Here is a 12,942-nt window from a genome sequence, read left to right as displayed (position 1 = left end):
GGCCGCTGCGGTAGCACCTTGCACATCCTACCTGGGAACCACAACCTGCGCCGGGCCAGGGACCCATAGGCAGGTAGGAGAAGGCAGGTCCCCTGGCAGAGTGCTGGAACAGCCCTTGCAGCGGGCTCAGGAACAATCCAAAAGGGCCCTGGCAGCATTCATGTGGACATGAGGGAAATGCACACCAAAGCAACCTGCAGGCGAACACATCTGAAAGGGGACACATCCCAAAACCTGGGCCAGGGTCACTGCAATGTGGGATTTCCAGCAGGACTTGCAGCCCGAGCACAGGGCTGCTGCTAGCAGCAGTCTCTAACAGAGACTGTCACACACACACCTTGCTAACCGCTGACAACCCCACATCCTGTTCTTGACATTCTATTTTATAAATAACACTCAGTTTTTTTCCTTTACAGCTTATAGAGTTAAACTCATTCACAAACTTCTGACAGAGATCAGAAAGAGCCACGATGCAAGATGTTTTTCTTCCAGCTAACCTGAAATCTCTTCCCCAGTGAGGACTCAAATCACAAGAGTATGTTGAGTTGGAAGGGATCCACGGAGTCCAACTCCTGGCCCTGCACAGCACAATACCCACCCTCATACATAAAATGCTCTGCCTCCCTGCACTTATGCTTTGTTCATTTTAGCCTAATACTGTTTTTGCTATCTCTGCATACATGAAAATGATAAATCTACAATAGTTTTTAGTTCTTCCATTGATTTCTATTTTCCTTTATCAAGTTACTAGTTTTGACCAGTGTTTTGTAACAACAGAAATAAGCAGGAGTTTCAATATTTGCACCAAAATAATTAGAAGTAAACTTTTCCAACACAGTGAAACTGTTCCTTAAGCTGTATTTCAATGATCTGTGGAGCTTTCTGTTGTCAAAACAAGCTGATTATAGGGATTTTCTTGTGTAGCCTATTTCGGTATTTTTGTCGAAGTAGCAACAATACTGAAAAAAAAGAATATTTTGAAAAATTTTCCCCTACTATAGCATCACTGTAGTAAATATTGTGGCCTTGAACAGAAAAAAAAAAAAAAGAAAAAAAAAAAAGAGTTGTTCTTCTCCTGTTTCTTGGAAGACCATGTGCAGGAAGGCTGTTAGAGACCACTACACAAGCCTTGTCCACTGTGGTCCATCCATAATGTAACCAGGCTGTGCTCCTACTTGCATTAAGATAAAACCTGCTCAGCTCTAAGGTCAGAAAGAAGCACAGTGGCCACCCAATGCCTGTGCATTTTTTTTTAAATGATTAATCCTTCTTTTTTTATGTGATTCTGCGCTAACTTTTTTTTTAATGATTAATCCTTCTTTTTTTAGGTGATTCTGTGCTAAACAGAAATGAACAGCACACCTGCATGTCCTGAGACATGACAGAATAGAGCCACAGGCTCACCAAACCAAAGCCCACTTGTATTCCATGAGTCTCTGAAAGCACACAGTAGTCCATCTGTGTCCAGACCCATCCACTAGATGTCAAGGCTTCCATTTAGCAGTAACAAATTACTGCAATACTTACTGTAACCACAGGAAATAAAACATGGCCCAAAATGTAAAATAGGCATAAGGTCACTGGCCTAGGTGAGAACACCTCTGCTCAATGACTCTAAAAATTATTTTATTTCACTCTTCTTATATTGGGCAAAGTTTACTAGGAAAAAATGTAGTTTTTTCAACATTGAATTTGAGAGGAAAAATACCTGACAACTGGAAGCTGAACACATTTTAAAGGTGAAACTTCCTTTCCTTTCAAACAGGATGAGAGATCTGGGGTTGTTCAGCCTACAGGAGAGGTGACCCCAGCAAAAGCAGCTTCCCAGTATCTAAAAAAGGGCCTAGAAAAAAGCTGGAGAGTGACTTTTCACAAGGGCATGCAGTCATAGCACAGGGGGTACAGCCTTAAACTGAGACAGGGTAGGTTTAGGTTCGGAATTAGTAAGAAATTTTTTACTGTGGGGGTGGCGAGGCAGTGGAACAGGTTGCCCAGAGAAGCTGTGACAAAGATCGGATGTGATGGTGCTTAGAGCTACCTCCTTTGGAAGAATGTGTCCCTGCCCATGGCAGAAGGGCTGGAACAAGATATTCTTCAAGGTCCTGGCCAACACAAACGATGGTTTGTGTTTCATGGTTCTACAACTCTGAGTGCTTACACACAGTACTGAACTCACCTCTCACTCTCCAAAAAGAGTTCAAAATACCACTTGTGATTACAACTTGGTCAAAATAAAGTATTGGTAGTCATTCCAGAAAAAAACTTTCATAAATTTTATTGTCAAATATCACACAGTACCCATCAGGAGAAAAATCAGAATAGCAGTGTCCTCAACTCAGAAAACAAATGTTCCACAATCATGTTGCGAAATAATTGTTATTTAAGAGTTTCACAGAGTTTTGATTGTTGAGTGCAGATTCTACAGATGGCCCTCATGTTGTCCAACACTGTTTCCAGAGTTGCCGTATGACAGTCCCCAAGCTCCATCTCAGCCTAAAGATTTTCTAAGTAGTATCTGGAGCAAGGTATTGATAAAAGACAACTAAGGAATAATTATTTCCTATTTGCAGACTACAACAAACGAAGACATAGCAGTATCTTCCAGCAAGTTTAATACAAATTATTATTCAGAATTAATAACTACCTTGTGTAACTGATTTAAGCATGATATTACAGAGGACCATAGTGTAAAGTATGAGTGGTAATAGTAGTAAAAGTAATAAAAAATCAAATAAACCTCAATTCCCTCATGTTTCTTTACACAGAGTATCTCTATGCAATTTCTGACTCAGAAAGCACAGGCAGACCCAGAGTGGTGACTCCTTTGACATGGGGCTCTGGGAAATACCTACCCAATAACAAATAGTATACTTCCACAAGTAGTAGTTCTTCTGAGAGCCAGGACCCTTGTGTCTCTCAGTCCTGTAAAATCTTCACAGGATAGTTTACCTAAAAAATAAAGATGTAAAACACCACATGGGATGAGCAAAAACTTCTTACTTCTATTCATATTTACACCAAAAAAATTAGAAGTAAGCTTTTCCAGTGTTCACAAGCCCTAATAGACAGAAGTGCTCCAATGTAGGAAGCTGGGCATAAATGTAATGAAAAGTCATTAGTCCTGAGAGCTTTCAGCTTTTCAAGTCATTGCACACTGCACCTGAAAAGAGCCCCACCAAATTCCCTCATTCCATCAGTGCACAACTTGCATTTGATCAGCCAAGAAGAACAATATAATTCATTCCCTTTAAAAGCATAGAAAGTGTCAGGTATTATGCAGCAAAAGAAACACAGAAAACACAGAAGCAATAATAATCACACAGAAGACTACTGAATAGTCTCATTCCAAACAAACATACATTTAAATTATTATCTGAGTCCAAAAGGGACTCATGACAAGACCATAATGCTTTTCTCTCCATTAGACTTCATTTTAAGAGACATCAAGCAGCCTCACAGTCACAATTCCTCTTTGCTCTCCAGTACTTGGAGAATACAAGAGAAATAAGCAAATGCAATTTCTATCCCATTCTGTCCAGAAGTTAATTCCTTTCTTGACACAGTCTTGTCATGTCAAAGGAAGATCTCCCTTGCTTTCTTCAGGTGCTACTTGTACATCCATGCAGCAGGCTTTCTCCTCCTCCCTTAACATGGAGCCTAATTAATAACTTTTGGTTCCTGTTTCTGTGCACTCCCAAGATCCTAACTGCACAAATTCACAAATTCATGCTGTGTAAAAAGCACATACTGCACATTTCCTCATGCTATCTCAAACTGGAAGTACAAGCAATATATCTGAATAAGCAAGTAAGAAAATAAAATCAGAATTTAAAAAAAAAACAAAACCAAAAACAAATAAACCACTAAACAAACAAACAAAAAAAACATCCTCATGAAGCCTTAAAATGTGCAAGCATAGATTTGGAGATATAATTTCCATGGTATTTCAGAGCTGTGAAAATTCACAAGCAAAAGGCGCTATCTTGCCACCAGGTGCAAAAGAACTATAAAATGTTCTAGCCCGCTCTTTCTATTAACCAGCCTATACAACCAAAATACAGCAGAAACAATGAGTCTTACTCAAAGCATGAATACAAAATTTTGTTCACTACACACTATTATATATATATATATTATATATATACAAAATATAATACATATATTATATATATATATATATAATAGTTAACTAATGAATGAAATCATTAACCAAATACTTAAGGACCTATCAAAAAATTCCTCATTTCCTTTTCTCAATAATTTTTAGATGTCATTTTTTATTGTATTAAGAGGTCAGTAAATTTGATTATTTCATGCAAAGATTATATTTTTTTACTTCCTCTATGCAAAAAAACATCTGATTTTGAAATGAAAAACTGAAATACTTAAATCAATATGCTTTTTTTTTTAAATTTACAGTTCTTTCAGGCTTCTGTACACCATTATACAAAAAAAAAATTAAGGGTAAGTAGGAAAATAATTTTAAATGCTGCCGTGTGGTTTATAATGACATCAGTACTGAAAACACTGGAGAATGCGGGCATCGATCCCGCTACCTCTCGCATGCTAAGCGAGCGCTCTACCATTTGAGCTAATTCCCCACCTGAAAAAAAAAACTTCACAACTTGGACATCCACACTCCAAACTTACAAAAAAACACAACACAACTATATTTGATTATAAATTCGTTGCTTCTTGCTGAGTCATTCTTTCTACTCACCAACAACTGACTGCAGCCCAGAGTTGCATTCATGGGACACGTCCTTCGGCATGTACACTACCAGAATAATCTTATTCATCCTTTTATGACACAAGCCTTTGTTATTTAGCTGGCTGCATACAAGAAGCTCTCAGATCAAGTTTCTTAAAAGAAACCAAATGTGTATTTTTAGGGAAAAACCAACCAAAAAAAGCCCTACTTTTATTGAGCAACTGTTCCAAATTCAACAAAGAAACCCACATTCTTTCCAATTTTCAGGGCATGCACATGTAAAGACTGGTTCAGGAAACACTTAATGAAGGAAAAAAAATGTTATATGCATATGAATGAAACAGAGTTTTATAGTCAAAACTTACACATATGTGTCGGTGCATATATAAAGATATATATATATATGCACACACACATCCTGTCACATAAATACATATGTAGGCACACATACATCTTTTTGGAACGTGTCTGGCTTCTTTGAGGAGAGAGTGTCAAGCGAAAATAAAGTAGATCTGTATTTTTCTTATTTATTACCTCGCCAAATGCACTTCCCTGTAATTAATACATTACTTTTAACAGCTTTAAAACACTGGTTTTCTGAGAAATGAACCCAATGGTGCTCACGCGACTTGATATGCAGCATAAAGTTTATGTCATAGGCAGGGACCGTGATGATGTACAGCCCCCCCAAACTGCACCCACATCCCTGGGGGCCGGTCCTTATCCCCCCACCCAAACTGCACCCACAGCCCTGCGGGCCGGTCCTTATCCCCCCACCCAAACTGCACCCACAGCCCTGGGGGCCGGTCCTTATCCCCCCACCCAAACTGCACCCACAGCCCTGGGGGCCGGTCCTTATCCCCCCACCCAAACTGCACCCACAGCCCTGCGGGCCGGTCCTTATCCCCCCACCCAAACTGCACCCACAGCCCTGCGGGCCGGTCCTTATCCCCCCACCCAAACTGCACCCACAGCCCTGCGGGCCGGTCCTTATCCCCCCACCCAAACTGCACCCACAGCCCTGGGGGCCGGTCCTTATCCCCCCACCCAAACTGCACCCACAGCCCTGGGGGCCGGTCCTTATCCCCCCACCCAAACTGCACCCACAGCCCTGCGGGCCGGTCCTTATCCCCCCACCCAAACTGCACCCACAGCCCTGGGGGCCGGTCCTTATCCCCCCACCCAAACTGCACCCACAGCCCTGGGGGCCGGTCCTTATCCCCCCACCCAAACTGCACCCACAGCCCTGCGGGCCGGTCCTTATCCCCCCACCCAAACTGCACCCACAGCCCTGCGGGCCGGTCCTTATCCCCCCACCCAAACTGCACCCACAGCCCTGCGGGCCGGTCCTTATCCCCCCACCCAAACTGCACCCACAGCCCTGGGGGCCGGTCCTTATCCCCCCACCCAAACTGCACCCACAGCCCTGGGGGCCGGTCCTTATCCCCCCACCCAAACTGCACCCACAGCCCTGGGGGCCGGTCCTTATCCCCCCACCCAAACTGCACCCACAGCCCTGCGGGCCGGTCCTTATCCCCGCCCCCGCCCCAGACAGCACCCAAACCCCCGGGGCCCGGCGCCCGCCCCGCCAGGGAGCAGCGATGGCGCAGCCGCCCCGGAGCTGCGGTGCCCCGGCTGCAGGGGCCGCCCCGCGCCCGTCCCCCGAGCTCCCGTCGTGGCCCCTACAGCTGCGCTCCCTCACGGACCCTGGGCCTCGGCTCCTCGCGTTTGCTTCCCTGCTTCCTCGGGACAGCCCTCTTTACTTCCACAGACCCCTTCCCATGGCGTTCCAAAATCCCCTGCCACCAGCTGCGTGCTCTTCCATCATTTCCTTCCCCCAGCCTCCTCGCTTCTGCTTCACAGAATCACGGGATCAATTAGGTGGGAAAGGACCTCTGAGATCATCGACTTTAATTTCTGCCTTTAACACCACCACCATGTTAGCTAGACCATGGCATTAAGTGCTACATCCAGTCTTTCCTTAAACACCCCCAGGGTCAGTGACTCCACCACCTCCCTGGGCAGCCCATTCCAATTCTTCACTCTTCTATGAAGAAATTCTTTGTGATGTCCAAACTAAACCTCCCCTGGCATATCTTATGACTGCGTCCTCTTGTCCTGTCCCTAGATGCATGGGGGAAGAGTCTGACCCTCATCTGGCTACAGCCTCCTTTCAGGTGGTTGTGGAGAGTGGTAAGGTCTTCCCTGAGCCTCCTCTTCTCCGTGACTGCAGCTCCCTCAGCTGCTCCTCAGTAGGAAATGTGCTCCAGACCCTTCACTCTATTCCAGCTCTATTGTCTTCCTCTGGACACACCCCAGCACCTCAATATCCTTCTTGAAGTGAGGGACCCAGAGCTGAACATGGCACTCAAGGTGAGGCCTCACCAGTGCTCAGTACAGGGTGACAATCACTGCCATGGTCTTGCTGGCCACTCTATTTCTGATACTAAAATAATGTGAACACACCTGTAACAACTTTCACATACACATAACTTGACCAACCCAGGTTTTTTGAGCTGAACCAACCAAAGTGGCTGAACTCCACTTTACATCTTTCCCCTACTTACATTAACCATAGAGGCCACTCAGGTATCTCTTTGAAACATAAAGTGATACACCAAGCAAGAGAACTGGGTTTGGCTCTACCTTTCTGTAGGGTGAACAGAATTTATGAACTCCACCTGATCTGCCATGGCAGTGTTCACTTGTGCTCTTCTCCATAAGCTCTCTCTGCTCTTGCAGAGACAAATTATATAACCCACAATCTGCCACCCAGAGATTTTCTGACTGTTGCTTGAACATCTTCATTTACAGAAGAGATTGTTCCTTCCCTGTGTCGGCACTAAACCAGACAATGGCTCCTTGCTAAGCCAGGCCACATTTCTTACTCCACAGATGGGAGAAGTTACTCATCCATCAAGTTTAAGCCAGGCCAAGAAGAAATTAAATCAGAACATGAGTGGAGGTAAGATCACCACCTGACTGGTTTCTAACCGGCCTGGCTTGTTTTTACATCATTTACTGGCTTTTGGTGATGCTGAATCATTTTATGTACCTTAGCCCTGACATGTGATGAATGGCTTGGAGATACTGTACATGCACATCCATTTGTTCCTGGAGCTGGATTCTTTGGCAGGAGGAAAGACAGACTAGGAATAACTGAAAGCCACTGTCTTTATGTGGCAATATTCACTTTGTGCTTCACAAGCTTCAGCATTGATTTGCTACAATTTTTTGACAGTGCTAACCACAAGAAAATAGGGAGGGGAAAGAAAGAATAATGGTATTCAGGAAAGAATATAGCTGTCAGTTCTAAGAGCACTAATGGTACTAGTGAGAGTAATAATCAGGTATCAAGTTACCCTGGATTTATGGCCAGCTGCATGTTTAAGCTATACCTGATTTTTTGGTTGGTTAGTTGGGTTTTTTTTGGTTTTTTTAAATACTAAAGCTAGTCCTGTCAGAGTTAAAGCCTAGCTTTTTGAAGGGGAGGAGAGATTGACTGATAAACTGTGTATAGTTTTTCAGTATTTCTAGAATGCTAAAAAAATTAAGAGCAGTGTGAAAATGATGTAACACTTGTGAAGTAAGGGGAGATCTTTGCCATGTAAATAATTCAATTTTCTATGTCAGCTGCTAGAATGTCCACCGGCACTTCAGCAGGTTTTCTATTGAAACCACTAGGTGGAAAACTACAAAATTCAGCTGAAGTCAGGAACTTTTTTTTTCCCCCATGATCTTATTTATGCAGCATGAACCACCTTGGATGCTCACCTGGGCCTAAAAGTACCTGCTTACTTGATCATCTCTAGGAATTTAGAGTGAGTTAGCTAACCAACACTCACTATTGCATTATATTAGCTGTGATGACAAGGAACATATTTAGACCAGGCATTCCTGAGTAGCTTCCTGGTCTAGTCTTTGGATTTAAAAAAAAAACAACAACAAAACAAAACAAAAAAACCCTTATTTTTGTCTTTATCTTCAGAGAAAATAAAGCTTTCTTCAGAGGAAGTTGCTTAGAGATGACTTCTAACAATTCAAATGCTGCTATGATCCTAAAGGACTGGTAAACAACTCAAGATTCTGCACTGATCTTGTTTTAAGTTGTCTAACACTATTAACATTTTTTCATAGCCTTTTACTTACTTGAGAAGTGTTGAAGCAGCTGAAATTTTTCTAACATTTAGCAAAAGAAGAACTCAAAAGCTACATAAAAATAGCTCAGCTCTTGTTGAAAGAAATCAATGAATTTCTGTTTTTCCTTATTTTACTTTTTTTCAGGAAAAGTATCTAGCAATGCACAAAAATAGCATGGTTATAAACACACAGGAGATGGGTTATTGCCAAAACTTCAGAGACTCCAAGGAACCGAGGAATAAAGGTGTAAGCTGGAGCACATTAGCCTACACAGTTTCACCAAGCCTGCTGGCTGGATAAACCAAAGGTGGGTTTTACCATTTCCTGCTAAAACTGCCTTTTCTTGCTAACAGTTAACCTGATGCTTGGTGTCAAAGGTGCAGAAACTGAGATTGTTAACAAGACATAAGTAGCTTTTACAGTTGCAAATAGCCCTTATGTTCTATAATCTCCTTAAAAAAAAAAAAAAACAAAAAACAAAAACTCAGAAAGTGACAGAGAAAGATATATTGCATACCCAAATTATTCAGAATTCGCGTTCTCAGCTGTTAGAAACTATCAGGAATTTGGTTGGAAAATGGAAATTCTGTCCTCCTTAAATGCATATTATGTACATATTTTAGAATTATTTTTCAACCTCCGCCCTCAAAGCAATGCCTAGGAAAACACATGAGCGTAAACCTAATCATGAATTTACATTATGAAAATTATATTTAGGTCCATTTAAAGGTGTACACACTCAGCTGATAATTCCTGCTACTTACAGCCATTGCATTGGGAAAACTGGGATAAAAATCTGCTCTTTCCAGCATTATCTTTTCCCCCCTGAAGATACAGAAGGCAGCTTCAGGGACAGAAGAGCTGACCACCGGGCAGGCTGGTGGCTTTTCTTTAGAACACTTACCTGCCATCCCAACAGCTGCCTCATGCATCAGGAGGAGACCCAGCTAAAGCACTTCCCTGTTCACAGGATGACAAACCTCCCAGCACCGCCTGTTCACCTCTCCATCTATAAAGGAGTAAAAGGAGGGCAGCAGCTGCCCTGGGGGAGAGAGTTGCCATTGGGGAGAGTGGAAACACGCCTTCACAGAGGGTTCTAGCACAGGGCAGGGCACGCTTAGTGTCTGGGAGGGGCAGAGCAGAAGCCCAGTCCTAAGAGGCCGGGAAGGTGGGAGCATGCGGGAAGGGAAGCGGTGTGAGCTGCGTTGTCACCTGGGGCGAGCCCGGGCTGCGAGCATCGAAAGACAGAGCAGGCGGAGGAGGTTTGTGCACAGCCTTTTGCCCAAGGGCTTTCTGGTCGTGGTGGCTGTATTAGTGGGTCTCACAAAATCTAGTTTTGGAGTCATGGAGCTTGTTTGAAGGAGGAGGTGCAGGTGGCCAGTGCGACTCCTCAGCAGAGTGGGTGGTTTTGTGGGTTCTCGTGGGGTTCCTATTCCTGTGCTGCTCTGCCATGACTCAGGCTTCAGCCCTCCTTCAGTTGTTCTCAACACCTACAACGTCACTAATCCTACACTGCATTAGGAAATTTTAATAGCTGTTGTTTTCTTCTCATACTGCTCCTCCAGAGTTCGCTTACGTGTAACACTGAGCCCAGGAGAGAGGTGGAAGACTCAAATCAGAGGATAACTTGGGTTGAAGAACTTGTTGAAGTGGGTGCTATCCTAAACTTTTTTGTGGTCTTAACTCAGCATGCTTGTGATGTTTTGAAAGCACTGTAAGCAGGTAGCTTCATCAGTGAATGCTTTAATGATAAGTCTGGTTTCCCTGTTTACTTTAAAATTATTGTATATCATGGTGGTGCATAAATTTAAGAAAGAAAAGCTCTCAGATTTTCATATGGACCTAAGTAATCAGATGTTAAACATACACTATAAATATATATATATATAACTTAAGTGAGTTCTGTGAATCTTAACCCTCTAGTATTGGAACATTGCAGCTAAATACATTTTTCAGTTTATTCCATATAACCAGTTCCTTGGGGCTTTTTATAAATGGTTAGTTTATTTATTTGGATGAGGTTATTGTTCTTAAAACTACTCTATTATTCTGGAAAAAGTCTCATTTAGTGAGTCCTTAGTAAAAGCCACGGGATATAGGGACCTGAATCTTCTTAAGTCTTCTAAGCTATGAAAAAAATCTTCATTCTCACCCCTGTTAACTTTGGTGTGAAAAGTGAAAGATGGATAAAAATCAAAAATATAAAGAAATTGTTTATTATTCTGTGGACATCCATGGCTTGGAAGAGACACTAAATGAACATGAGGAAAATCTTGTATGTGGTGTCTAGTGACAGCTGATTAGCCAGGTGGCCTAGGCATAGCTAGGCCAGATTCCCTACTTCATTAAATTATAGGGAATGTAGACAAAATTTAGATTCTTACAGTGGGGATTTAGAAGACAAAAGTTGCAGATCCAGTGAGATTCAGGCAATCTCATTACTTTTGTAACAACCTTGTTTGTAGTAGTATACTACAATATATAATAGTAACTATTAAACAGTTTGTTTTGTATGTAAAATTAGAAACACAGTTTTTCTATATTGTCATCCTGTTTGTTTCAAGGAGGGCATTGTACATGTAGTATGATGTTGAAACTTTTTTAAACTCATTATGTTAGTAAGGTTGCAAGGTCTTCCAGAAAAATTTGGAGTAGGTTGTGATGTGAGTCTAGTCATTTTCCTAGGAAAAAACCTAAATGCATAACCATGTTAATGTATGACTTCCTGTTTCTCCATCTGAAAACAGAATGAATTCTTTGCCAGTCGGGAATTCATATGATAACCTAGGTGGAAATCAAAAATCCATGGATCCTTTTAGAAAAGGAGAATGGTGACTTGTATGTTTTCTTGGTATTTCAACTCTTTAATAGTTAGAGATTTTAGAGGTCGAAATAATAAGGGTGATTTTTGTATTGGTCCCCAGGGAGATGACAGAGAGTAGCATAAAATGATCTTGCTCAGAGCTGTGCTCTGAAATCACCATCTTCTTATTAGTGCACAGAGAGCACAGTGTTAACCTAAATGCTAATCTGATAAATATACACAAAAAACATTTTGGTGTCATACATCTTACAAAAGCAGTATATTTAATATGAATTATTTTGGCTTTTAAAAGTTTCTGTTGTGACTGCTAATGGTAACTGAAGTTACTTCGGATGCCTGGCTAAGCTGATTCTTTGACCAATATTACAGAATTTTGTACTAGTGCATAACCTCCCAGATGGACTATACTGATTTTCCTCAAAGGTGATAGCTGCAGTAGCAAATTCTATTAAAAGTAGCAAATCTTTATAAGGTTTATTATGTTTTGAGTTAGTTTTTGTTTTTGTTTTTTTCTTTTTGGTTGGTTCTTATGTTTTGGGATTTCTTTAGCATGTTTATGTCTTGTGCTTTGGGTATGAATCAATGAATAATGGTAAAATGGAGGCAAAATTTTATGAACAAGCAATAACATCTTCATCAACAAATCAAATGTTACTCTCGTTGTGGCCATTAAAAACAGAAATGGGGATTCTGGGAGGTTTCCTCTTACTAATGGCATGTCTCCCATGTTGCTTTTTATCTGATTTACAGTGCATTTGGTGAGGTGCTGTCTGTTGGAGTTTGAGGTTTTTGTTCGTGGGATTTTTCCCTCCAGAGGATGGTGTGAATTTTGCAGTCCAATTCCATATTTTGATATTGCTTTTCAGTAAAATTATCTCTGAGATCCAAAACACATTTCGTTCAATGCTTTAAAAGATAGCTTTTCCTTCAGTGCTTTAAATATGGGATAAATACTGGATACCGAACTGGAGACATACTTGCTTCTTTTTAGTGTGGTATCTATCAACTTGAAGGTTTGGCTATTTAACAGAATGAACTGACTATTCTATAGCTGTCCTTACTCATTTTGTCACTGCTTAATTTATAGTTCATTCTGAGTTTTGCTTGATTTTAACTAAATTTCACCCTACCTGCTGTGTTAAAACCTTAAGGCTGTCAGTGCCTAGTCACAAATTGAAAGTTTCAGTTTGTGTGCAGTTGTAAGCCTGCTTGGGGATTCCCTTAATTCAACCAAGTAGATGTGCTGTACCTTTCCAAATCTGGCGTG

General features: G+C 41.7%; 1 non-coding gene across 1 annotated transcript; it reads right to left on the bottom strand.

Annotated features, from left to right (window-relative positions):
- Positions 1–4,528: 4,528 nt before the first annotated feature.
- TRNAA-AGC (transfer RNA alanine (anticodon AGC)) lies at positions 4,529–4,601 on the bottom strand. Its single transcript has one exon. It is a non-coding gene; the product is annotated as a tRNA-Ala (tRNA).
- Positions 4,602–12,942: the final 8,341 nt, after the last annotated feature.

This window comes from Poecile atricapillus, chromosome 2 (genome assembly GCF_030490865.1).
Source record: "Poecile atricapillus isolate bPoeAtr1 chromosome 2, bPoeAtr1.hap1, whole genome shotgun sequence".
Taxonomy (NCBI): domain Eukaryota; kingdom Metazoa; phylum Chordata; class Aves; order Passeriformes; family Paridae; genus Poecile; species Poecile atricapillus.
Note: the sequence above shows the minus strand (reverse complement) of the source record. Positions and strands in the feature narration are given on the sequence as shown.